General features: G+C 45.5%; 1 protein-coding gene across 1 annotated transcript in view; it reads left to right on the top strand.

The window, feature by feature from the left end:
* LOC101289752 (actin related protein 3B) overlaps positions 1-4747 on the top strand; it is a 176149-nt gene extending 171402 nt beyond the window's left edge. The window contains exon 13 of the transcript XR_007479398.1: positions 4605-4747. The gene's annotated coding sequence lies outside the window, so the exon portion shown is untranslated. The remainder of the gene's footprint in view (positions 1-4604) is intronic.
* Positions 4748-26917: the final 22170 nt, after the last annotated feature.

Here is a 26917-nt window from a genome sequence, read left to right as displayed (position 1 = left end):
TGAAACATCCCCATGTTTCTTCCCCCTTCAGAACATTACCTTGATTGGCCAATTACATACTATAAGATCAGATTGAATTCCACGAAGAAACACTCGGTTGGAAATAATTGTAGGTAGAGTCATTTTATTAGTATTGCTAAAGACCTCTGTTGAGTAATAATGATGGGAAATCATTAATATATATTTTCAGCTGCTTTAAAAATTAAATCTGTTCCACAGTGTGTTTCACAGTTTTATAGCCATTATACAGAACCCTTTGGATCATCTCACAAAAGGCATTCCACAAATTTGATCTGTTCTTGTATAGCATTACAGTTTACAGCAGTAATCTGGCATTTGCTGTAAGGCATCATCTCTTTCAGAAGCAGTGATGAAGGGAAGTGCAGGAGAAGGAAAAGAGTGGGTTCTGGGGAAGGAGTCGCCAGCCTCTTTTCAGAGGGGTCCAAGGGGAGGGGTCACATGTGATCAATGTTTTTTGGAGAGATTTAGTCCACTCTTCCCTGAAGCTTCCTGTTAAACGTTACCAGATATGTCTCTTCTTCAACTGTCCTTCAAAAAAAAATCCACGCAGGGATTCCTTATAAGACAGTGTATAACATGGAACACTCTTGCCTCATTGCAGTGGGGCCGAAGGACACAGTACAGATGAGCGCAGCCCAGAGTGGAGAGAGTAGTTCATCTCCTCTGCTTCCTCAGCCTGCTGTTTCCATAGTGACCGTGATGCGCGGCAGACCTCTCCAGGGATTTGAAAATTCAGATACAAAATTTACAGAGTAAATTTACAGGGAAGGCAAGGGATGTCCTAATCTATGGCAGTATTGTATGTTTTCACTTGTCTAAGTACTGTTTTAATTTTAGTTTGGAAAACCTAAAAGGTGTCCTTTAGTGGTATTGAGGCATCACACAGTTCTGAATGGAAGGGCCCTGACAATAGTGCCTAGAAGACTGAGCATTGACATAATTTAAATTCAGAGTTGATTAGACATCAGTTCTTGGGGCTACAGTGGCTGCAGAAGGAGCTCAGTTTCTACCCCGAGACCTGAGTGACAATCCTCTGGCTGAAATGAATAGAATAATGACTTACAGAGAATGGGAAAAGGAAGAAATTCATGGGAGGAGAAGTTCACTTCAAGAATCTTAAATGCTTCATGGGAGGAATTCTCTGGCAGTCCAGTGGTTAAGACTCCACGCTTTCACTGCCGAGGGCCTGGGTTCAATCCCTGGTTGGGGAGAAAAGATCCTGCAAGCTGCTGCTAAAAAAATTAAAAAATAAATTTCACACACACAAGAAGGTTCTTCGTGGGAACAAGACCCGGGCTTTATAGTGGGAGGGTTGGACCTTGTTAAATGTTACTGGTAGTAGCAGACTGGGGGTATCGTATTAGCTGGCGTGCATTTTGGGGGCTATATCCATGTGTGAGCTTGGCGGGGCAACATGGCTGTCATAGCAACACTAATGCTCACCAATATCCAATGCGGTCCTTCTTGAGCTCATGGAAGATGGTACTTCCCAGACTCCCTGCAGTCAGGCAGGGCCATGTGACTAGTTCTAGCCAATGAACTGTCACTTGCAGTGATGCATGTCATTTCCAGGGTGACACAGTGCCCCTTAAGCTTTCCTGTTGTACCCTCATCCAGGACTCTGAGGGTCTTGTGCTGAGTTGGATGGAAGCAGCTGAGACTGCTGGGTCCCTGCTTGGAGGACAGCTCCCTGGACTGTGGCCCACACCCACAGAGGATTTTATATAGAAGCAAATACATTTTTGTGTGTTAAGCTAATGAGAGTTTAGATTTTTTTTGTTACTTCAGCATAGCCTAGCCTATGTTGACTAACACCTGTGTATAATTTGATTTGGAAAAAGAAGGGTAAATTCTCAACCTAATATATAAAGTAACCATGTGAAAACTTAATATCTGGTTCTTGCTCATGTCAAAGGCTTCTGAGGGCAACAAGAAAGAGACCTTAAATCCTTGAAGGGTGAGATACCATCTTGTGTGCCCCTGGAATTCACAGAGGAGCAGTAGTAAGGACCAGGGAGACATCTTCAGGACACTCCTGATTTCCCACCAGAGGGAGGACAGCCCGAGTGGGCCTGGCCCTGGCTTTTAGTCGCACTGGTTAATGGAGTGAAGGACACCCATTAGGGAATTACCTGCTTTAAGGTCAGCTCAAGGCACCATCAAAACAAGGTGGCGAATGTAAAGGCAGGTGGTCTGGGAGCTCTGGGAGCCCAAAGAAGAGGCTCTCAGCCCATTAAGAACCTCTCGGCAGCCTGTTCTCGCAGTGGACCCCTCTGAGGCTCTCACCACGTTTGTGGACCCAGTGTCTGGCACATCATGGCACTGAAACAAATGACAGATGCACAGAACTGAAGGACAGTATTGGAGAAAGTTTCTGTAGGACAGACTTTCCAGGTGAGTAGAGTCACTGATGGGCAGTTTCAGCCAGGCTGTGAGTGGGAGGTGAAGTAGTGCAGGTGTGGAAATGGGAGCATCTCCTGGTGACACCCATGTCAGGTCCTGGTGGCCCCGGTCAAGCTGGGCAGCGACTCAGTCCTGCCATCAAAGCGATGCTCAACATGTGCTTGTCTTTTGTACCCGGCAGCTTTTATTCTTGGAACAAATCCTGTTCTCGTTCATTTTCTTCCCCGTGTCCTAAGGTTGTGTTGGATTTCATTAGAAGCAGCAGGAAATTCTTAGGGAAAAAAATCCTTTTTAGTTATGATAATATTAATCAATTCTGGGGACCCAGTGGAAATCACAGTCAATAGAATGTTTTCCCTAAATGCCATGATTTCTACTGGAACTGCTGTACCATGATTATCATTCAGTGGCGTGTCCTCGAGTTAACAATAGTTCCATGATATTGTTGGAAAGAATAGATCCCAGTGAGACACTGGTTCTCTCTGACTTTGTTTCCAGAGAAATCAATAAGATAAGAAGCTTGGGGACGCTTCTGCAACATGTGTTTATTCATTGGTATAATTTTGTGGTTTTGTCTGCCTACCTGCCCTCAGGTGTTACAGGCTATGGATCCTTAGTCCTCTTGGCTTTCATTGCAGACTCCTGGTTACCTTCATATAAACTTCTCCACCCCCATCCCTTTTGATCTCTGGGAAGAAGAGACCCAGTGCTATCAGACAGAGCACCTGCCACGTGCTAGTACAGAATCTGGGGTCTAGACAGATGCCCTTGGGTGGGATAGGTGAGCCTGGGAGACTCCATGGGAAACAGCAGGCAGAAGTCAGAGCAGAAAGGGAGGTTTGGTTGGGCCTGGAAGCAGGCAGTAAACAGAGGACTGGATTCCAGACCCAGAGGAGTTAACCTATGAGCAGGATGTGGAGGCTGCCAACCAGTGTCCTGAAAATTTTTAAATAATGGGAAGATCAAAATCCATTGCTTTTGATTTTTACTTGCTTCCTTGTACAGTCTGAGTTTTGGGGAATGTCTAGTTAATAAAACTCTTTACATTGGAATTTAACTGGCTATAAAATATGGTCTTCTCCCCAGTTTGAACTTCGGCACAGAGCCAGCAGCCAGTGGATAAAATCGGTGCTTACTGGGTTGGCTAAATTGTGATCTTGGAACATCTATGAGCTCAGTTTTTGCCTTTATAGAATAAAGGGTAGTCTTGCTCTACTTTTAAGTGATCAGATGCAAAGGATATGTTTTTCTTTCCATCAGCTCTCTTTGCTTCTGAGATGCCCTTATTAATATGAAAAAATTCTAGACCCTGGAGACCTTTTAGGATTGAATGGGAGGCTACTTCTCTTAGAGTATGTGCAATGGGAATTTTCTCCAAGGCACCCGACTGAGAACAGTATTTTTGAAACCCTCTCATATAATTACCCTATGACTCAGCAATTCCAGTCCTGGGCATATACTCAAAAGAAATGATTGCATATGTCAACTAAAAGACACATACAAGAAAGCTGGTAGTTATATCTCTAACAGCCAAAAAGTAGAAACTCCCCAGATGCCTACCAACAGCAGAAAGGATGGAAAGTTATGATATACACATGCAACAGACAACTACAATAAGAAAGAATGAACTAGCAATATGTACAATAACCTGGATGTATCTCAAAGACGTAGTGACGAGACAAAGACGCCAGACACAAAAGAGGACACACTCTGTGATTCCATTTATACCTGTTAAACTGCAGTATGGGGATGGAATTCAGAATAATGTTTAACTTGGTGGGAGGATATTAACTGGGTAGGAGCATGAATGAGCTTTTGAGGTGTTGGAAGTATCTTTGAATCTTGATCGGGATGGTGAATACACACACGCGTGCACACACACACACACACACTTATGCAAAATTCACCAAGCTGCCTACTATAGATAGGTTATATCTCATACATAATAATCCTACTAATAAAAAGACTGATAAAAGATACTTACTTTTTCAATCTAGTTTTATGTTCACATTCCTAATTCTTGTTAGGTTATACTGAAATGAAAGACAATCTATTTCATTAGAGTAAGAACATATTTAGCTAAATTAGTAGGTAAGATGTAAGTCCATGATTTAGGGCAAAGAATGGGGAAAATAAGACAGAACACAAGGAGGTGATATATTTATATGTATTATATTTAGTTTATATTCAGAATGAAATGTGACCAGATGGACCAGAATCTCCCTGAGACTCAACTGAGCAAACCTTCTCCTGGTCACTCAGTCATTGGGCACCGTCTACACACTAAGAATTTGAGATGAGCAACAGCTGTGAGACCCTCCTAAAGCTCCTTGAGAAGATGAAATGACCATCTCATGGGGTTTAGATAAGTTCCTCCATTGTCAGAGGAGACTTGGGAGGGGTATGTATGGTGGAAAGTGGATGAGAACCCACGTAGGGTCTTGTGCTGCAAATAAGAGAGATTATTCAGGTGCTGCCAGCTCAGGAACTTCTTAGGACGTGCAGATACCTTTCTTCTGCTATTATTGTAGTCATAGTTATTTATTTATATTTTAAATGGAAGTATAGTTGATGTACAATATTATGTTAGTTTCAGACGTACGATGTAGGGATTCGAAATGATCACCGCAATAAATCTAGAAAGCATCTGTCGCCATACAAAATTATTACCGTGCTATTGACTATATTCCCTCTGCTCTATGTGACGTACCTCTGACTTACTTATTTCATAGCTGGAAGTGTGCACCTCTTCCCTTCACCTGTTTCTCCCATCTCCTCCTCCCTCTCTGCTCTGGCAATCACCCATTTGTTCTCTGTATCTATGAGTCTGTTTTCATTTTGTTTTGTTTGTTTGTTTTGTTTTTAGATATAAGTGAGATCATATGGTGTTTGTCTTTCTCTGTTTGACTTATTTCACTTAGCATAATACCCTCTAGGTCCATCAAGTTGTTGCAGATTGCAAGATTTTATTCTTTTTTATGGCTGAGTAATATTTCATTGTATATATACATACCACATTTTCTTTGTCCATTCGTCTGTTGATGGACACTTAGGTTGCCTCCACATTTTGGCTACTGTAAATAATGCTGCAGTGAATATGGGGATGCAATCTTTTCAAATTAGTGTTTTTGTTTACATCCAGTAAATACCCAGGAGTGGAAATGCTGGGTCATATGGTAGTTCTATTTTTAATTGTTTGAGGAACCTCCATACCATTTTCCATAGTGGCTGCACCAATTTACATTCCCACCAGCTGTGCACAAGGGTTCTCTTCTCTCCACATCCTGGATAGCACTTGTTATTTGTTGTCTTTTTGATGATAGCCATTCTGACGGCTGTGAGGTGATTCTGTGGTTTTGATATGCATTTCCCTGATGATTAGTGATGCTGAGCATTTTTTCATGTGTCTGTTGGCAGTTTGTCCAACTTCCTGGGAGAAATATCCTCTTTTTTTTTTTTTTTTTTTTTGCGGTACGCAGGCCTCTCACTGTTGCGGCCTCTCGTTGTGGAGCACAGGCTCCAGACGTGCAGGCTCAGCGGCCATGGCCCACGGGCCCAGCCGCTCCGCGGCATGTGGGATCCTCCTGGACCAGGGCACGAACCCGTGTCCCCTGCATCGGCAGGCGGACTCTCAACCACTGTGCCACCAGGGAAGCCCGAAATAATCCATTTTTAAATCAAATTGTTTTTTGATATTGACTTGTAGGACTTCTTTATATAATTAAAGGCAGAAGGAAATGATCATGAAGATGGAGAGAATGACCATGAAAAAGACGAAGGAAGGTTAGGAGGAGGAACAGAATGAGGAGAAAGTAACATTTCACCTTGGGAAAGTCACTGCAGCTTTGAACCTCAGTTCCCTGATCTGTCAAAGGCTACTGCACTTGCCTCTCTTTTTGTGACGATAAAGGGAAACAACAGATAAGAAAAGATCTCAACAACTGTGAATTGCTATATACATGGAGGCGTGAAGGTCTAGTAAAGATATTCTGTATCAATAAGTCATGTGACCTTTCACAGCGGGTCAGATGCTGTGTGCATGTGAGTGGTGCATGCCCAGGGGGCGACGGTGCTCACCCTGTAAAGTGATGCAGGTCTGGCTCTGTAATGTCTCACCTGTGGGGTTCGGCTCTCCGGTTCCATAGACTCACACCTGCCCTGCAATATATCAGTTGATATCCATATTGTTTGCCATGTTTCACCCCACGAAGCAGAACTTTCCATCCTTGTCAGCAGTTTTAATGAGTGATGGAGCCAGATGAAAACTGTTTAAATATGCTAATGGGCTGACAGGAGATTAAATGGAGCCCTTAACAAATGACTCTCCATCCAGCCCCCAGTGTCCCCACCCAACACAGCGGCACGTTAATAGCACTGATATTCCTGCCTGTCGGGAGTAAAGACCATACATATCCCGGTCTTTGCTCTTGCTGCCTGCCGTGAGCCTGTGACAGCCAGAGAATTATCACGCCTTCTCTGCACATTATCCCTCTGTCTCTCGGTGGCCATGGAGGTGGCTTTGCGAGGCTGCCCTGAGAATTACTGCCTTGCTGATCTGTCTGTTGCTGGGCCACTCTCCTGGGCTAGTGACAGAAAGGAAAACCCAGTTAGAGCACTTAAGATAGCAGTGTGATGAATTTCTCGTATTTTGGGTTCATTTGAAAAACGATAAGGATGAACGTTTCCTGCAAAGGCTTGAACTGTATGAGAACTTGAATACTGAAACTTGAAAGGTACATTTGGGGTGGTTCCCGACTCATGTTTGATGTTTGGGGAAAGATGTTTCAGTGGGGTAAATTAATTAACACATCGGCTGATTATGTTGTTGTGGTTGGCGATAAAACCTGATTGACTTCGTGCTCCAGGACAGTGTTCCCCCAGTTCTGAGTGATGTGGGTCTCCTGTAAAGGACCCTCTGCTCCTCATGTAGCTCCCACTTCCTCTTCCACTTCGAACTCCTGGGTCCTCCTGAAGCCTCCAGGCAGGAAAAAGCAGTGTAGCCCCTCTTACCAGAGGGTGCTTCAACCGCGACGTGGAGACCATGCCGAGAGCTTAGCTAGGCTGATGCCTTGAAGATGATGCTTTCCCTCAAAATCTGTTCCCGTCTCCCTCATTGTCTCCAGATCAATAATAGCTGAATCAGGGTTCAGTATAGTCCAACTGGAGAAATACAGTTTCTCCTATGGGAAGATTGCCTACTCAGTGGAAAATTTGTAGGACTGGGTGATAGGAACTGATAGGAAGCAAGAGAATGCGTGGGGATGGATATTGAAGGTGATGGTGGGAAGGATCGAATACAAGGTGAAAAGTGGCAAGTTGATGAATGTGGGAGCATCCTTCTGTGATTCACAGCTGAGATTACTGGCAGGAACTCTTGGAGCTGGTCCTGATATACAGTTGAGATGACTCCTTGAGGTTTGAATGTGAGGAGGAACGCAGTAAATGAGAGATTCCAGAAGTCTTTTGCCAGGGATTCTCAGGACAGCTCAGGGGGCTCGGGGAAGTGTGCAATGGGAGTGGATTTATTGCATGAGAAGGAAATCTGATTCTTGTTCCCTAAACAAGCGCAGAGGACACTCATTCACCATGGTGATAAAGACGGCATGAGCGAGGGAACCACCAGCATCTTTGAGAAGCCAGTGGTGGCTGTCCTCTGTAGGCCAACATTGACAGTAGAAAATATTGCCAAGGAGCTGGGCTGCCTGTGGTCAATAGGATGATAGGATTCCGGAAAAACAGAAGGCAAGAAGCATTTCTTAAGTGTTAGAAGCTAGTGGATGTACATAGCATAATAGGCCACAAGGCTGAACAGGTGACCAAGGATCCCAACCCCCAGGGGGCTCTGGTGATGAAAAAAGGCTGGACTTTTTCAAGATTCTCTGACCCACAGAAATCTGCAGTGCTGGCCAGTAACTCATGATTATCTTAGGACAAGACGTGTAGGTGCTGACTATCCTGCTTGACTTTTGTGATCAGAAAAACATCAAAGTGTTGATGAAATACTTTGATCCCTCACCAAATTTCTGTATCTGAGCCAACTCTCATGCTTAGATCGAATGGAAAGCTGAGTTCCTTTGAAGAAGGACTCTGTCATTTCTCTGCCCATATTTAAAATAATATTCCCTGGCCCCTTCCTAAAGGGACGTGTGGCCATTTTCTAGAAGAGCCGTACACGGAGGTAAGAGGAATATGCAGAACTCGGGCTGACACTGATATCAGGACCTCTAACTAGTGTGGAGGTGTGTGAAGCCGGGTGACAGATGAGGTTGTGGCCAAGTCTATCCATCTCACAGCTCACACCTCAGACTCACAGCATTTATCTCTGCTCTTACACAGTGGCCACCTGCTGAAGCAGCTCAACCTCCCACTGTTAGACACTGTCAGACGGCTGTAACCTCTTGGTTCCCTCCTTTGGTTAGTTGCAGATCTCTCAAGGGCATGTCCATGTGTGTAAGCGTGAGGGTGGAGCAAGTGCAGGCGAGGTGGGGAGAGATTTTGTCTTTTACCGAGATTTCACTTACCCTATAGTAAAAAAATAATAATCCATTTCAAGGACGCTGTCCCTCGTATCCATCAAATCATGGCAGGAACAAAGCTTATTCATACATTAAGCTTTTATTCTTGGAGTTCTTGAATTCATAAGAAGATAATAATATCTGGCTCCAGGCTACCAAGAGAGCTCTTTACAACTGATTCTCAACCGTGGCATTCGTCACCAGGAATATCGCTAAATCTCATTTGTCATTCTGCTACGACATGACAAGCTCTAATATATTTACAGTGTAGTCGTGCGAATGAGAGATTACCTTGTTCCTTCCGAGGGTGTGTAAACAGAGCGCTTTCCAGCATACTTCTTCACCAATGCAGTTTTTTTTTGCGTGTGTGCAAGGAAGGTGGTGGACCCACGTTGGCTAGACAAGTGGTAGCGTCCGGCTGAATGCCCTCTAGGGAGATGGAGTCAATAATTTTTGACAGTCTTGTCTAGAGGTTTCGGGACTTTTCTTCCCAGTGAATTTTGGTCTGCGGTCGTAATACCAAGTTGATCACTGTGATTGTGATTTTAGGCAGCTCGATTTCTGACTTAACTTTGCTCTACTTTCCATTGCTTGGAAGGTGGAGGAGACAATGAGAGGAATGTTATTTTGAGGACAGATTATGAGCAGAGAGAACCTGGGGCAAAGTGCCTGTGTCTTGGAGAAATTCATAAAAAGCATAGTACGGGCATTTACAGACAGCTGCCCTGGAGCTTAGCGAAGCAACGTCATGATTCCAGGTCAGAGACTTAACACTAAAATATTCCTTAAGAGGAAAGAAAGATTAGAGAAAGCTTCAATTCTGGCAAAATAGTTGTGAGAGGAAGCATAGGATAATGCAAAGGGTGTGGGTTAGGGGGTTATTTCATCTGAAATCCTGTCTCTGCGACTTTCTAGTTTCCCCCTTTCTGGGGCAGGTAGAGGCTGGCTCCGTCCTTATCCCCCACCTCAGAATGTGACCTTATTTAAAATAGGGTCTTTGCCGATGTCATCAAGTTAAGACAAGGTCATTCAGGTGGGCTCGAGTCCACTATGACTGATGTCCTTATAAAAAGGGTAGATTATGGACAAAGAGACAGACAAGCACAGAGGGAGGACGATGGGAAGAGATGCAGGGGGAGCGAACGCCATGTGACCATGAAGGCAGAGACGGCGGTGAGGTGTTTACATCCTTGTGGGAGCCCTTGAATGAAATGCTTCCCCACAGCAGCTCTCAATCACATGCTCTGCCGGAGCACCACCTTCCCTGGGTCTGTGGGGTATAACGCCCTCCACAGTGCTGCAGTAGCTCGGGGCTGGTATGGGGACGGGCTGGGAGCCTGACTCTGCCCTTGGGTGTTCTGCGGGGACAGCATGGCTTTTGCCTGACATCTCAGAGTCACCTTTTTTCACTGCTTCCCCTCTTTCCTCAGGTGATCTTTCCCCCCACCCGCTCCAACTTTACAAAAACCCTCCCAGCTCCGTCTTTAGTTCTCAAAATACCATGCATATTCACACTCGCTTATTCAATAACTATTGATTGATCTCTAGCTGAATTTCAGGCGTAGCGCTAGGCATATTTCAATTAAACATGACACAGGGAGGTCTCTGACACCACGCATCAGAAATATCCGAGCCCAGGGAACTATATTTAATATCCTGTGATAAACCATATTGGAAAATAAGATGAAAAAATATATATATATATATGAATAACTGAGTCACTTTGCTGCACAGCAGAAATTAAACACAACATTGTAAGTAAAAGATATTTCATTTTCAGAAGACATGAATGGATATTTTGCAATGGCAATAAAGTAATTTTTGGTTGTTGAATAAAAAAGAAATATCCTAGCCCAGACACCTGTTGACAACAGTTGGGGTCTTTGTCTGGGTAAGTCATACGGTGGTGATTGGACTTTGAGAGGAAAATGCTGGTCCAGGATTGCGCTCTGGGTGTGCAGTTGGGCGAGGAGACTTGTGTCGGGAAGGTGGGCACACGCAGTGTGTTCACACCTGCCTTCCACGGGAGGCAGCACGGAGCTTGTTCTGCACACACACTGAAGAATTGTTAGACACTTCTGTTCTTTCTTGCTCTGAAAGGTACCTAAATCTGTTCATCTTTCTAGCTGTCTACCCTCCTTACAATAGTCAATGAGGAATCCTGTCAGGTATTTGGTTAAGTTGAATATTTCTTTATTAATATTAAAATTCATTCCCCGAACTGATGTTAATATTCACAGCGTCAGAAGTAGTGACCAAAACCACAGTCTACAGTACAAAGTATATTAATTGTTCTAGGGTACTCAACTTTTTTTTTTTTCTTCTTCTTCAAAATCTTAACAGGAAATACATTTTCTCTATTTTAAAGAATTTTATTTTTCTGTTTCACCAAAAGGTGGCAGCAGATTTTAGTTTTGGGGTGTACGTCTTTCCCAGGAACTAGGCCTGGAGACCTTAAAAGTACCACCTTCTCATCCCCTTGACACTCCCCCACCAAAATTCCCCCCACACACACACAGCTGGAGGGAGAGAGGAAGGAGCCGGTTTTTTTGTTTTGTTTTTAAAAATATTTTTATTTAATTAATTTACGGCTGCATTGGGTCTTCGTTGCTGCACGCGGGCTTTCATTGCGGTGGCTTCTTTCTTCGTGGAGCACGGGCTCCAGGTGCGCGGGTTTCAGTAGTTGTGGCTCGCGGGCTCAGTAGCTGTGGCTCACGGGCTCTAGAGCACAGGCTCCGTAGTTGTGGCACACGGGCTTAGCCGCTCCGCGGCATGTGGGATCTTCCCGGACCAGGGCTCAAACCCATGTCCCCTGCATTGGCAGGCGGATTCTTAACCACTGAGCCACCAGGGAAGCCCGAAAGGAGCTGTTTTATAAATGATTTGAGACTTGGTGCAGGAAAGAGTGCTTGGGAGCAGATGATGGAGTCTGACAGAGCAGAAGAGGGAAATCCTGGTCTAGAATAACTCCTGGAGATTCTCTTAACCATGAGTCGTGAGCAGCTAATACTCCATCCAGACAGAGGAGTAAATGCCTTGTCCTGGAAAGGAGAGCAGGACAGCAAATCACAGCCTCCACTACAGGGAGGCCAGGGGTCACTCCACCAAGTGCAAGGACTTCCCGTCCTTGATGGGATCAGGAGTTTGCATCAAACAGTAAAGCAATGCAATGCTTCTTGCCAGGAAAAAAAAAAAAGTTAGCTGAACTTTTAGTGCATTTAGTGATGTAGTTGACATATTCTGGCACAAACTCCTTATCTCCTCATGAACTGGAAGGTTTTGCAAACTGGCACTGTCAGCAAGCCGCTTTGAGTAGCGCTGTCATGGACCAGGTCTGTTCCCCAAAAACAGGCATTCACTCTGGGTCATTTCCTTATCAGCTCTATTTGTGAAGTTAATGTTCCTTTGACTTCCAGAGTCTGGGGACATAAGCTTTGCCCACTCTCTGCTTTCCTAACACTCTTTTTCTTTTTTTCCCCAGGGTAGGGAGGTTGATTCATCTTAGAGATCTTGTCAGATTGTGTGTGACAAGACACATCTATTTTGTCTTCCCAAATGTCCAATCTTTGTCAGCTGAGAAATATTTGAAGTGCTGACAAGGCTCTTACGGACAACACACCTACTGCTGCCGAGTCTGGAGGATTAATTCTTCTTAATTATGTTAGTGCTGGGCCATCATTCAAGTTTATTGATGCTGTCTGGTCATGTCTAGGAGATTTATAGGTATCTAAATCCATCTTACATAGAAGAGACCTCAAACAACTTGGCTATCTTTTCAGAGTCTTTTGTGCATGAGGCAGAAATTATACGATTATTACAGAAAACTCCTTCATAAATAAGCACTTGCTTCTCTAAGTTTCCTCTCTGGGCCTGAAGGGGAATTTGGGAATTGGGAATTTGTTTGCAATTCCTGTTTCTTTTTCCCCAGCGGCTGAGTTAAAACCTACTCTCTCCAGTCAAAGTGTTTCATTTCTAGTCCAGGGAATATTCTTGAGAATTATATCCAAGTTCATCAGGCAGCATTTAATTATTTTTGTGTACAGGGCCACTGGCTTTCATATCACCCACCGGTTATGAAATGACTGGATTTCAGACAGTCAGACGGAAATAGAATATAGGATAACAGACTCATGGACATTGGTGCGGAAATGAACCTGGGTCAGCCCAGGGTATCTTCATCCTGGCTGCACATTGCTATCCTTGGAGACTGAGTGATGCTGAGACAGGAGTGATCTTCCAGCATCTGTGCATCTCTAAAGACTGACAGATGGTTCTTACGTTCATGTAGGTTTAGAAACCATGGATGAGATCCTCTATCAATCTAGAGAGGGGAAGGACAGTGGAGGTGCAGAGCTGTGTATGTGCAGTGAGTGTATGTCTCCAGGTTTCCATCAGTGGGGATTCGAACCCAGGCCTTGGGAAAGGACCATGAAGCTAGGGCGATGGGGCTGTCCAGTTCAAACATTCTAGCAGTAAGCACTTGAATGAAAACTGTGCCAAGTCCTGTGCCAAGCTCGTAACGCATTACCTTTTAAAATATCACTATAACTCTATGCAGTGAGTATTATTATCATCATTTTGTCTGTGGGAAAACTGAGACCCAGAAAGGTTTAATAACTGGACCAAGATGACATAAATAGTAAGCAGAAGTCAGGGGATGAACCCAAGCCTTCTGGTGGAACATTTTCTGTTCTTACCCTCCCTGCTAGAGGAAAAAAAGACCAATTAGGAGACCTGCAGGGGACGACCTGTAGTTTCCTTCGGAGGGTGGATTATATAACATGTGTGTGTCAGCTTCCATAAAAATTGAAGTATGGTGGTTGGCAAATTTATCATAATTATCATTGTGCAAGAAAAGAAAGCCATAGGTAATGGAATGGGGAGAAAAAGCGGAATTAGAGGAAGAAGCGTGGGGGAAGTGACGAATGGTCGATGGTCACCAAGAAGAGACTGATCAGTGGGGCACTTTCCTGCCCATAGACTCAGAGCTGCGGGGAGTGGGCGGGGAGGACAGCATACACCACGCAGGGCCACAGCGGGGTGGCACTTGGGAACAGACTGAATGCACAGGGGCTGTGAGAGGCAGGCTTTGTTGTGACAGGAGGGTGGAGTGACCCCGGTTCCCATGAAGTGATGAAATTGGTTTGAATAATTCCACGGGCTGATAGGGAACCGAAACCCACTACTCACGGATAAGCAGGCACCGTGCCTGGTCCCGGCGACAGGAGGGTTGTTTGGCTGGAGCGGGTAGGGGACTCAGAGCCCTCAGGCCATTTGAGGGCTCCCACTTTTACCAGATGTCAAGTCAGCATCTAACACTGAGCGTGAATTTCCGGCCTCAGCCCACAGCCATCCCCCCTTCAGAAGGCTGTGTAACGACAAAGCTGGGATCACAATGTACAACCTGAAAACACGCCATCAATGTAGAATTGTTCTTAAGAGGAGAGCTGGAAGCTTGCTCACTGCTAATTTGTTTTCTTTCCATAGCCATGCAGAGTTATTCAAAGCTGACATTTAATTTAGCTTTACAGCCACGTGTTAATTTTTCCAAGTCTACCAGAGTGTGAGCCACACGGCTCACACCTACTCATTCACAAGTCCTCTGGGAGTCACCTCGTCCTACTGCCCTCCTGCCAAGTGGGACCCAAGACTGGGCCCGCTCCTCTGAAAGAATTTCACACTTAGATCTTCTTCTTGGAAAAAGTCCTACCCGAACACCTGGAGGGAAAAGTCACGTTAGAACCAGAGGCAAAAATTAAGGGCCAAATACAATTTCAGGTTTTCCTTAAAATATCACTTTTATGTTCAGCTGGCGTGACTTTTCCCTTATTTGAACTCATAAAATAAAAACTAAAGTGTAACTCTGTTCCCCAAATACGAGGGCCCTCGTGATCCTCTGGGGGGTAATAGCTGCCTGTGGATCACGTGGTCACCTTGAATGGGACGGAAGGTGTGTACTCGCGTGTGGACCACAGTGAATTCGAGATGTAAGCGCCGGTGAAGCGTTTTATTCAGGCTGAAATGGACGTGGTTCAGAGCTTTGCGTGGAATCTTTACTCTTGATTTACAAAGGGAGATTAAAGGAAGAAGCAGTGAAGTAATGGTTTATGGATTCGTAGCTGAGGGGATAAAGTGGAATAGAAAATGGAAAAAAACTGTAGTCCGAAGTAACAGGCCTAGATTTGAGTCCCAACTCCATCCATCACTCACGGTGAGGATTGAAAGGCAAGTCGTTTCTCCTCCTTCTGCCCCAGCGTCCTTATTTATAAAATGGGTACCTCACCAGCTGCCCAGTAATCTCACTGGATGGGGGGAATCAAAGGATGAATGATTTTAAAAAATTACTGTTTTAGAAACTGTATGCACATCTTTTATTTCTTGTTTTATTATCCTCAGTAGCAGCCGTGGCAGTCTGGGAGATGGGGGTTCCATTCTTGTGGGAGCTAGGGGGGCAGGAGGCATGATGTGTATTTCAGGTTTCTTCTCAACCCAAAGGGCATCAAGCATGGCTGCATCGTGGAGTCTTGTTCCTTGGCTAAGCAAACGTGGAATGAATGCGGTGGGGGAGGCTTGTGGAGAACGGTCAATACAGCCGTGCAGCAGAGGTCTCCCGGGATGTACCAGACCGCGGTTAGGAGACAGAAGGTGTGCTGTCCACATTGCCTGTCCCCGTGAGAGGCGTCCCTGGGCCGGGATGCTCTGGACGTGATGGGAGCAACGTTCCAGAAAGGGAGCCTGCTCTCTGGTTTTCCATCTGGTGGGCAGCCCTAGAGCAACCTCATGATGGGAGGGCAGAGGATGACGTCGGGGGTGGCAGGCTGGCCTCAGAGACAGCGTTCATGGGAGAAGCCTGAGAACACCACACCCAAGGCCCAAGCAGCTGGAGTCTGGAGCCCTGGGGAGACCTTGGGGAGACCTCTTTAGAAAATGACGGAACAGTTCAAGCCTTTGCTTTCCCTTTGCCCACGTGCTAAACCCTGGGGAGGCGGTGTGGGTGGTGGTACTTACATGCACAGAGGGGAGGGCGTGGTGTTTTACATAAGTCCACATGCAGTCTTCACAAAACGCTTGGAGGTGGATGTGCATCTTGGAGCCTGGGATGTTTCGTCTGTAAAATGAAGGCCTCGTAAGTGGCAAAGTGTACATTCAGATGCAGAGAAAGCCTGTCCAGATCATTCAATTGTATTCAAGGGGTTGAGTTCCAGAAGTTGAGTATAAGCTGGGGCAGGGCCCTAAGCAATGAAAACAAAGGTGTCAAAGTTCCGATTTGTAGTGTCTGTGCTCACACGTGGTTGCCTGCCGACTGGGTAACCCCGAACGGCCCATGAATGGGATTTACATGGTATGCGGAATGTGGGTCTGTGCCACACCACAGATGAGAGGGGGGTGAGAGGATAGGGTTGGGGGGAAGCATTAGGGGCATGTAGGTTTGGATGAGAAAGGGAAGGGACAGGTCCTGGGCATGGGGCAGGCGGCACATTGCTATTTTTTCTGGTCCAAAGACTATTTCTCTGGTGGATAATTCAGGTCAGAGTGGTAGCAGGGCTACACCTCTGTTTAATTGGATAGGGATGCCCTGGGAAGGCATGCACATCCCAGTTGGCCACAGTCCCCACCATTCCTTTTGCAGGACACCAGCGTGTCCATCTGTTACCCTCCTGGGCCATGCTTTCATTTGGCTTGGGACCTGGTCTAGCCATTTGTTTATAGAGCTCTGGAAGAGTCCCTTCTGCAATACATTTTTTCTTTCTATTTTTTTTTGAAGTAGAGTTGATTTACAATGTTTCAGGTGTACTGCAAAGTGATTCAGTTATATATATATTCTTTTTCAGATTCTTTTCCATTATAGGTTATAACAAGATATTGAATATAGCTCCCTGTGCTAGACAGTAGGTCCTTGTTGTTTATCTGTTTTATATATAGTAGTGTGTATCTGTTAATCCCAAATTCCTAACTTATCCCTCCCCACCTTTCCCGTTTGGGAACCATAAGTTTGTTTTCTGTCTGTGAGGCTGGTTCTGTTTTGTAAGTAAGTTCATTTGCATCTTTTTTTTTTTTTAGGTTCTACATATAAGTGATACCATATGATATTTGTCTTTCTCTGCCTGACTTCACTTAGTGTGATAATCTCTAGGTCCATCCATGTTGCTGCAAATGGCATTATTTCATTCTTTTTTATGGCTGAGGAATATTCCATCGTATATACGTGCATCACATCTCCTTTATCCATTCATCTGTCTATGGACACTTAGGTTGCTTCCACATCCTGGCTATTGCAAATAGTGCTGCTATGAACATAGGGGTGCATTTGTCTTTTCAAATTAGATGCAATAACGTTATTTCTGCCTCAGCACCTGGAGTGGTGTTGTTGGCTGGTCCCTGGCAAATATTTTCCCTTTTCCTTTCCTAAAAGGAGCTCAGTTTATTTATCCCTTCATCTCATAGTCTAAGTGCTACAGGGAAAGGACACCACACTCGAGGGGTGGCCTGATTTTTCTCTCCTTCTCTTTGCCCCATGATTGGTTGAGGAAGGAGTGATGTAATTCTGGCCAGTGGGATGTGAGGAAGGCTTTTCTAGAGCCTTCTGGAGAAGGAGGTTCCTCATTCTGGGAAAACTACTAGAGGCTACTGAGGTCTCTTCACAGGCATTCTGAGGAAGCATGTAGCTGTGCACAGATGAGGGAAGCAGCATCTTCCTTGTGAACAGGTGAGAGAGAAGAACCTGTGCTTCTGATGACAGCAGTGAGCTGCGATTAGCCAGCTGTCAGATCTACCCCACCTGCAGACATTCAGTTATAGAGCCAAATAACTTCCTTCTCAGGTTCATTCAGATTGGTTCCATTCGGTCCCCTCTGCAGCCAAAAGTATTGTAACATTCATCACCCTTGATATAGATCATTAGTTTTTTGTGCTCCATGCCCTGGATACTCCCAGACATTTTTCCTCTGTGCCATATGCAAGGTGGAAAAACAAAGGAAAGCTTAACGGTTGCTGGTTCGCCTCTAAGAACCTGGCACAGAATTGGATGTGATATAAATGACCAGCCATGGGAAAGCACAAGGCCTCTCCAAGTACTAGATGTCCTTCCTTAGAAGAACAGGAGAAGAAAATTTAAAACCCTCTGAATTTGGAACAAAGGAGATATAATTGTATTTTTCATGACATTATTGGAAATCTCATAAATACTAGTTTAAAGTATTAACAGTCCTGACTTTTACAACACCACCAGTAATATCTCAAGCAACATTAAAACCTCTAAATCAAAACTAGGTTTAATTCTGTAAAATAAGTGTATAGGTATAAGTGTGTTTGTCTGGGTAGACAGAGGGATAGAGAGAGAGAGAGAGAGAGGGAGAGAGAGAGAGAGAGGGAGAGAAAGAGATTTAGGTGTCATCTCAAAAAATTAATGCAACTGAAATTAGGGCGTTTGTAAACCATAAAAGTTTGGGAATGTCTAACAATTATTTGAAAAATAGCTAATTACCTGGTTAATTAAAAATAACCCCTTTGCCTACCCATAGCCTTCTTAATCGAATGTACTAATTTATAGGCTAAAAAGCAGATTGAAAGAATTCGAGCTGCACATAGCCGTTCTTTCTAGTCCAAAGACTTTCTCCAGTAGATAATTCAGGTCAAAGTGGCAGCAGGAGTATGTCTTTGCAAAGATAAAATTAGATTTTCTTGTTACTGCTCCCCCTAAATGGGGAGATCGTATTGTATTTTTTTTTTTCCATCACAAGGTCCAGGAGGAGACAGCTGCATTAGTGATCCTGAAAAATGCCAATAAGCAGTTTCATTATTTTAAAAGAAAATGCTTCTGAAACAGCAGGTCAGGATGTTGAAGAGCAGGTGCTGAGCAAGGGGGGCGATGACATGAGCCTGCTCGTGATTCCTTTTACAATTTGTTGCCGACGCAGGTTCTGACTCCCAGCTAAGCTGGGCGGAAGCAGGAGAAGAATCTATCGCGGTGGTAGTTTCAGCCGCGGAGCCTGTGTGTCAGTGACACACACATGCAGATGGACGTGCCTCCCGTGAACACAGAAAGTGGAAAGGGCAGGAGCTCTCTGGCTTCCATGAAGCACCATGTCCAAGAAGCGAACACAGCCCGTGGGGTTGGGGTGATGGCTTGTGGCCAGTGGTCCACAGGGAAAGTAAAACCAAACCTGGACCTCCGTGGTCGGTACCTGTGCCCCTCGTGCTGCTCTCTCCTCACTCCTCCTCCAGACTTAGAGCAAATCCCAACTTGAAAAATTTTCCATGGATATTGACCTCTGTCAAAAGCATATCGAAAAGGGGCTTCACACTTGGCTTTCTTTTGTTTTGTTTCTTATTATATACGAACACAAAGAACTGCTAAGTTCAATTCTGGTAGAGTTTATTTCCACTTCCACATCAGAAGCCCTTTACATTTGGAATGACTGTTTCATCTTAAATCCTTCAAGTATGCTTTAATCCAAAAATTTAATCACACTGAGAAAGTTCCCTGTGCAACGTGGCCTTTTATGTTAATCCCTTCTTATGTGTCCGTCATCCAGTGAGCGAAATGAACGTGAGATCTGTCGTACATGGCATCAAGGATGTGGGTAATCCAGGATGAGCGATGACTGAGACCATTTCTCCATCAGATGCAAAAATGGATTTTACATGAAAACCAGAGGCGCTCCAGAGCTCCCTGATCATTTTTGCACCTCGGTTTCAGCTGATCCATGCTTTCTCTTCCCTGGGAGATGGAAACGTGTATTTAGCTTTTAATAGTAAATACAAAGGATTTGGCTTTGTCATATATGAACCTGAAACAAGGCATTGGAAGGGAAGGTGGAAGAGATGGGGTTAGGATTCATTGGGGGTAATGAGATTCTAAAGACAGAGGGAAACTTCAGATCGAGACAGAGGATTTCACCCAGGAAGTACACTTTGCGTTGCACTCATACCTCAGATCCAAGGCACCTGGGAATAGAGTGGCCCTTTAGATCCTTCCAACTGTTTTCACGATCAAGGGGATCATCGAACATCTCGATATTCCACACAATACCATACTGCTCCATAATATTGATGACAAAATGCTAATTGGATCTGACCAGCAGCAAGTACCCGAAATGCCCTAGTAGCTCACACAGGAGCCAGGGGATGAGAGAGAAAAGCCCATATTTGGGAGCCTGTCACATCAAGAAGCTTATGGGGTCTGATGACCTGGGGCATGGCAGGATATCTCCTATAAGGCGAATGAGAAAAGATGGCACCTTGGCGTGCTTACTGCTAAGAAAGAGGCACTGTGCCTGGTGTGCCTCTTCAGGTTCTGGCGGTCGCATATACCACTCTGGGAATATCACCTGCACCCACTCATTGGGTGAGTGGGAAGACCGTCAGTTTCAAAAGAGGCAGAGTAAGCAGGCTCAGCAGAGTCCAGGCTGGAGTTCAAGTTCTCCTGCCACTGGAGCCACTGAACCTAGAAGGTCTGGCGGTGCTAGGAGTATCCACACAGGATAAGGATGCTCGTCGAAGCCTTCCAAGCACAGTAGAGGCGCAGTGACCAAGAACCCTGGGGCTCTAGAGCAAGGCCATGCCTTCCTTAGCAGAGAGCTACTCTCCACTGGAGAGACAGCTCCCCAAGGGTAACCTTGGTGTGAAGTTGCCTGTTTCCTGCCCTTTGTGTCATGCCTTGGAGTCAACTGATGGATGGATTCTGTACCTAAGCTAGAGACAAACATGCCCGGGCTGGACACGAGGGGCTCAGCAGCCCTGCAGGAGGCTTGTCCAGACCTCTGTCCAGTGGGAGTGCTGTGTATTGGACCAGCCAGATACTTCTTAATAGAGAAGATGATTCTGGAAACAAATACAGGTGTATCCCACGAGCTTATGTTGCTGAACTGTATCACCAGGTCTCCTTGAGGCAGGATGCACATCCCAAGTTTCAAAATGGCTGTACAGGGACTTCCCTGGTGGTGCAGTGGGTAAGACTGCACGCTCCCAATGCAGGGGGCCTGGGTTTGATCCCTGGTCGGGGAATTAGATCCAGCATGCATGCCGCAACTAAAAGATCCTGCATGCCACAACTAAGACCCAGGGCAACCAAAATAAATAAATAAATATTAAAAAAATTCTCATTAAAAAAATGGCTGTACAGCTAAGGAGGAGACAATATCCCATCCTGCATCACGTTCCTTTGTGTCTTTGCCATGAAACACCATTCTTGGTGGTCAGCTGGGCACGTCTCCTTACTCACTTAGAGATAAACTGGCCGTGTGACCCTGGACGGGAAGTCTCTGCAGGCAGTTTACCAGCCTTGAACTATCTGCAAGATACAAATGCTACTCATTTCCTAGGAAGAAGTCTAATCAGACATTCAATTGAGTACTTATTTGTGTGGTGTTGGTTTCAATTTGCACAGAGTGGACTGCAAATTACATTTGTACCATGGTCAAAAGGTTGACCTTCTTTGGAAAGTGAAGAAGTAGTATTGGCTGGGACTCTTTCCTTTACAAGTAACTCCAATTTTAATTGCTTTAATTAAGAAAGGCAATTTATTGGGTGACCTAACTGATGTTTCCAAGGATAGATTCAAGCATGGCTGGATCCAGGAGCTCACATAATTAATCCATTCAAGGTGTTTCACTCCCGTCTCCCTTTCCCTTCGAAGACTTTGATTTTTTTAGGCTCTGGCTGTTTCACCTAGCAAAATGTGGCAGGCTTATTGCTAGCCCTCTCGCTGTTAACACTTCCAGCAGAAAGAGGATCTTGTCACTGAAAATGCCAACATTATGTCCCTGGATTGGAAGTGTTGGGTCTTGTGTCATCCGGCCTTGAGAGCTGAGTGTTTGGTTTGGCCGGGCCTGGGTCACGTGTCCACCCTTGGAGCAGAAGGTGGAGACAACCCTGCCCAAACAAGGGACAGAGAATGAGGAGACTGCAGTGTCCAGGGGGGTCGACTCTTTGTTTATCAGTAAAAGGGGAAATGGATCCTGAGCTGGCGAAACATCAGTGCCCACTCAAAGCAGCCCCATGTCAGCTGTAGGTTGGGAAGGCCTATCTTTACGTCTAAGTGAATTAAGAACGATCATTGTTCCCTGGGGGGAATGCTCACCTTGGGAGAAAGCACTTTCAAGCAGTAGCTTCTGACTCTGATCAGTTTGCTAATGATAATTATTTTCATTAAAGCAGGTGCTCAAAAGCTTTCCACCTGGCAACGCATTGTTCATGGTTTGAGTTATTGTACGTAGTTGGGAGCTTTGAAAGTTGTATTTCTTGCTGAGTATTTGATCAATAATTTGAAGCAGTCAGGGGCAAGGTCCACCTTAATGGAGTTTTGCTCTATCGCCATCACTCTTTGTTCTTTTATTCTGGGAACGTGCAGCTGCTCAGTGGCTACCTTGGGGAAGCTGCGTGGGGCTGGGGTCCCAGAGCAGCCCCTTAATAGCTTGCTCTTAGGGGGTTCCGAATCTCCAAATCTCCATCTACTTATTAGGGAAGTGGAGGTACCCCCTGCCCCCCAGGGATACTGTGAAGCATGAGGGTGGGAAGGCCCTGCGCAGTGTCGAGGGCACGGTGGGAACTCAATTTATTGAACTGGCCTGAACCTGGCCGCTGCGAGCCCAGCGTGGGAGAGCTGGTGGGGCTTGGTACCCTGCCCACTGGCAGATGTTACAACCTGAACAGTGTGAATCGTGATGAGTCTGAGGCTCCAGGGAAAGTGTATGTGTACCTGAGTGTAAGACAGTTGTTTTCAGAAGAAGAATTCAGCTGTGCAGTGAGGTTTGATTTTCGTCTGGGTCTCTGTGCACTGGGTGCACGCAGCCTCTGCCTCGGTATTTAGCAGGAAGAGGAAGCAACGCCTCCCCAGCCGTGAGCCTTCTTCACGTTGCCGCGGCCTCCATTTCCAAACAGGAAGCAAGTAAAGTGAGTGCAGCCGGGAGGAGCTCGGATGCGCCTCCCCTGCAGGATCCAGGGCTGTCTTTCCACTGCAGTCCTCACCTTTCAAGGAACCGGGGGCTCAGATGAGCCTTCTGAGTGTGTGGTCACCAGGGATGGGGACTGAGAGCGTGGTGTATGAGTAGGAACCACGTTGCTTTGTTGTCCGAGGACACCCAGAGCCCTCGGCATGGTGTTGGGCATGGCCAGTGCCCCAGTATTTGCCACTGAAGCTGAGGATACCCACTATACCTGGCGGTGGTGCAGCCACTATGGAAAGCGGTATGGAGGTTTCTTACAAAACTAGAATAGTGTTACCATAGGATCCAGCAATCCCACTCCTGGGCATAGATCTGGGCAAAACTATAATTCAAAAAGATATATGCACCCCAATGTTCACAGCAGCACTATTTACAATAGTCAAGACATGGAAGCAACCTAAATGTCCATCGACAGATGGAAGGACAGAGGAGATGTGGTCCATATACACAGTGGAATATTAGCCATAAAAAAGAATGGAATAATGCCATTTGCAGCAACATGGATGGACCTAGAGATTATCAGACTGAGGGAAGTAAGTTCGACAGAGAAAGACAAATATTATATGATATCTCTTATATGTGGAATCTAAAAAATGATACAAATGAATCTATTTACAAAACAGAAACAGACTCACAGACACAGAGAACAAATTTATGATTACCAAAGAGGAAAGCGGGGGAGAGATAAATTAGGAGTATGGGATTAACAGATACAAGCTACTATACATAAAATAGATGAGCAACAAGGATTTACTATATAGCACACAGAACATATTCAATATTTTGTAATAACCTACAATGGAAAAGAATCTGAAAATATATGTATATAACTGAACCACTTTGCTGTACACCTGAAACTAATACAATATTGTAAGTCAACTATATTTCAATAAAAAAGAAGGGGTGCTATTGTTCCTCAGATTCAGAGATATTAATTTGTCCAAATTCAAGTTTATTCAGTGCCTGAGATCACACTACTCCCATTTCCAGTATTTGGGCCTCAGAGAATCCCCTGATGTGAATACTGGCTCTAAACTCACTTCCTCAAAGATAGGAGAGAAACCCACAGTGTGTGACCCCCTCCTTCTGGCTTGACCCCTCCTGTGGCAGTTGAACCAGGAGAAGGGGGTCTGTCACCAGAGGAAGGGGAGCTCTTTTGGCCTAGAGATGCTGAAAACAGGGGGACTCAGGAGGACTGAGCTAGGGTGCTTTTTGTTTCAGAGAGTGTAACCTTTTAAAAAATGATATAAAATCTCATAACATAAAATTATCTATTTTAAGCGTACAATTCACTGGCATTCAGTACATTCACAATGTTGTGACACCACCCCCTCATCTAGTTCCAGACCATTTCCATCACCCCAAAAGGAAACCCTGTACCCCTGAATCAATGAGTTCCCATTCTCCCTCTCTCCAGACCCTGGAAGACAACAATCTGCTTTTTGTCTCAATGATTTACCGATTCTGGAAACTTCATGTAAGTGGACTTATATAACAAGTGGTGTTTCATGACTGGTTGCCTTTACTTAGCACAGTGTTTTCTGAGGTTCACTCATGTTATGGTATATATCTGCACTTCCGTCGCTTTTATGGCTGAATTGTATTCCGTTGTGTATATACCACATTTTGTTTACCTGTACATCTGTGAATGAATATTTAGGTTGTTTCTGGCTTTTGGCTGTTGTGAACAGTGCTGCTGTGATCATGTGTATACGTGTATTTGAGTCTCTGTCTTCAATATTTTTGGTACATTCTTAGGAGTGGAATTGCTGGGGCATATGGTAGTTCTATATTTAACTTTTGGAGGAACGTCCAATCTGTTTTCTACAGCAGCTACACCACGTTCAGTTCCCACCAACTAGGTATGAGGGTTCCAACTTTCCCACATCCTCGCCAACACTTGTTGTTTTCCATTTAAACATTATCATTGTAGCCATCCTAGTGGGTATAAAGTAGTATCTCAGTATGATTTTGACTTGCACTTCTCTAATGATGAACGATGTGGAACATCTTTCTATATGCTGTCGGCTGTTTGCATATCTTCTGAATGGGAGCTTTTAAAGAAAAGTATTTTGTTTTCATCTAACCGTTTTGGGAAGCATTCTTAGGACGTAAGAAACTCAACAAAACCTTGATACTGTGCTCTCTCTCCCCTGTGACTGTAAGTAGATGCAGGGTAGTGGTGAGAGTGGTGGTTGTGAAATAGAAGAGCTGAGTCTTAATACTCTCTCTGCTTCAGCCCTGCTTTCTCTTCCTGGACATACTGCATTGGAAACGTTATTCTGTGCTGGGCAGGACATCTCAGCTTTTCCAATACCCAGGCATTGTTTTCTCGACTAGTTGGCTATCTGGTATCCTTCCAATAGGATATACGTAGGACAGAGCTGTGCACAGCTGTGCCGTGTAATAAAGTCTGGGTCCCTGGAGCTGCCCGAGATATTGCTTCAGTAAAGAGAACGTCCGAAGTTGGGCTGCAGCTTTATGCTGTGTCCTCTTTCATCCCCTCATGGGAAACCTCAGTGCTATTTGGCTTTCTCTGAGTCTCGAGCTAGCAATTTTAGACAAACTGCACTTTTTTTTTTTTTTTTTTTTTGCGGTACGCGGGCCTCTCACTGTTGTGGCCTCTCCCGTTGCGGAGCACAGGCTCCGGACGCGCAGGCTCAGCGGTCATGGCTCACGGGCCCAGCTGCTCCGCAGCACGTGGGATCTTCCTGGACCGGGCACGAACCCGCGTCCCCTGCATCGGCAGGCGGACCCTCAACCACTGCGCCACCAGGGAAGCCCCAAACTGCACATTTTTGGTGGGGCAGGAGATGGTCTATTCTCAGGCTCAAATGGATAATAGATGTAAAATCAAAAGTTAACCACCAACAATATCGCAATTAAAACTTCTTTGAAAAACCGAAAGTTAACTACCACCTTCTTCTCCATTGCCACTTGGAGCATGACACGCCCCTACTTGAAAACCTTCCCTGGCTACTGCTTTCAATGAAACGAAGCCCATTAAGAGTCTTGAAAGGCTGCGTGAGGTGGCCCCTGCCCTCGTCTTCGGTTTCTGTCCCTCAAGCCCTCAGCCCTGAGGCCCCTGTCACACGGACCCCCTTTCCGGTTGAACCTGCCCAGCTGTTCTGCCGCAGCCCTGAATGTGAAGCTGTCAGGACCACGGTCAGCGCCAAGCCCAGCTCTTCTCAGCCTGGACACCTGCACTCACTCTTCCTGCATCGGGCTCCCTCTCACCCTTCAGGCCTGAGCTCACTGGGGAGGCCTTCCGCACCCACCTTGTAAAAGACAACACACCTCTTCCCTTGGTTCTTGCTAAAGAAAACATTCTGATACTTGTTAAAATGGTGAGGAAGACTTTATTAGAGCTATTGTGATAGGTGTCAACTCAATAGGGGAGAGAATGGGGGCTTGACTCCGAATACAACACTGACTACTGACTCGTGGGGATTTATGGCCGAGGAGCAGGGTTGGGGGAGCCTGTGGATGGGAAAGGGCTAGGAGGCGGCATCAGGGGTGGCGGGTGGTGGCTCTTCAAACTGGCCTAGCAGGATGCAGCTGAAGGCGGGCCAGGTGATCCGATATCCCCTGTGGAATGGTGGGAGTGAGGCATTGGGTCAGATGCCAAGGGCAAGGGATTCTTTCCAAGTGGACTTAACAGGGTTCTTGCTAAAACTGGGCTCTGCTGGCCCAGCAAGGATGGGGGCCAAGGTTAGTCTAGAGGAGGGCTCAGAGGAGCCGGAATAAAGTGTGCATAAGGAGAGAGGCTTTGTCCTTACTCAGAGTTCTGTGACCCTGTTTATTTCTTTTATTGCATTTATCCTGATCTGTAGAGAGAACACTCACTAGGATCGCGTCTCTATTCTTTCCTGTTTTGTCTTCCCCAGTAAAGCAGACACTCCCGAAGGCAGAGGCTTTTCACCCTTTTCAGCCCCGTCCTCGGTATCCAGAGTGGTGCTTGCTATAGCAGGCTTTCAGGAGGTGTGTGATCCGGCCGTGCGTGGGCCTTGGGAAGTTCTCCAGAAGTAACAT

Source organism: Orcinus orca, chromosome 9 (genome assembly GCF_937001465.1).
Source record: "Orcinus orca chromosome 9, mOrcOrc1.1, whole genome shotgun sequence".
Classification (NCBI taxonomy): Eukaryota; Metazoa; Chordata; class Mammalia; order Artiodactyla; family Delphinidae; genus Orcinus; species Orcinus orca.
The sequence above is the reverse complement of the archived record's forward strand: the minus strand, read 5'-3'. Positions and strand labels throughout refer to the sequence as shown.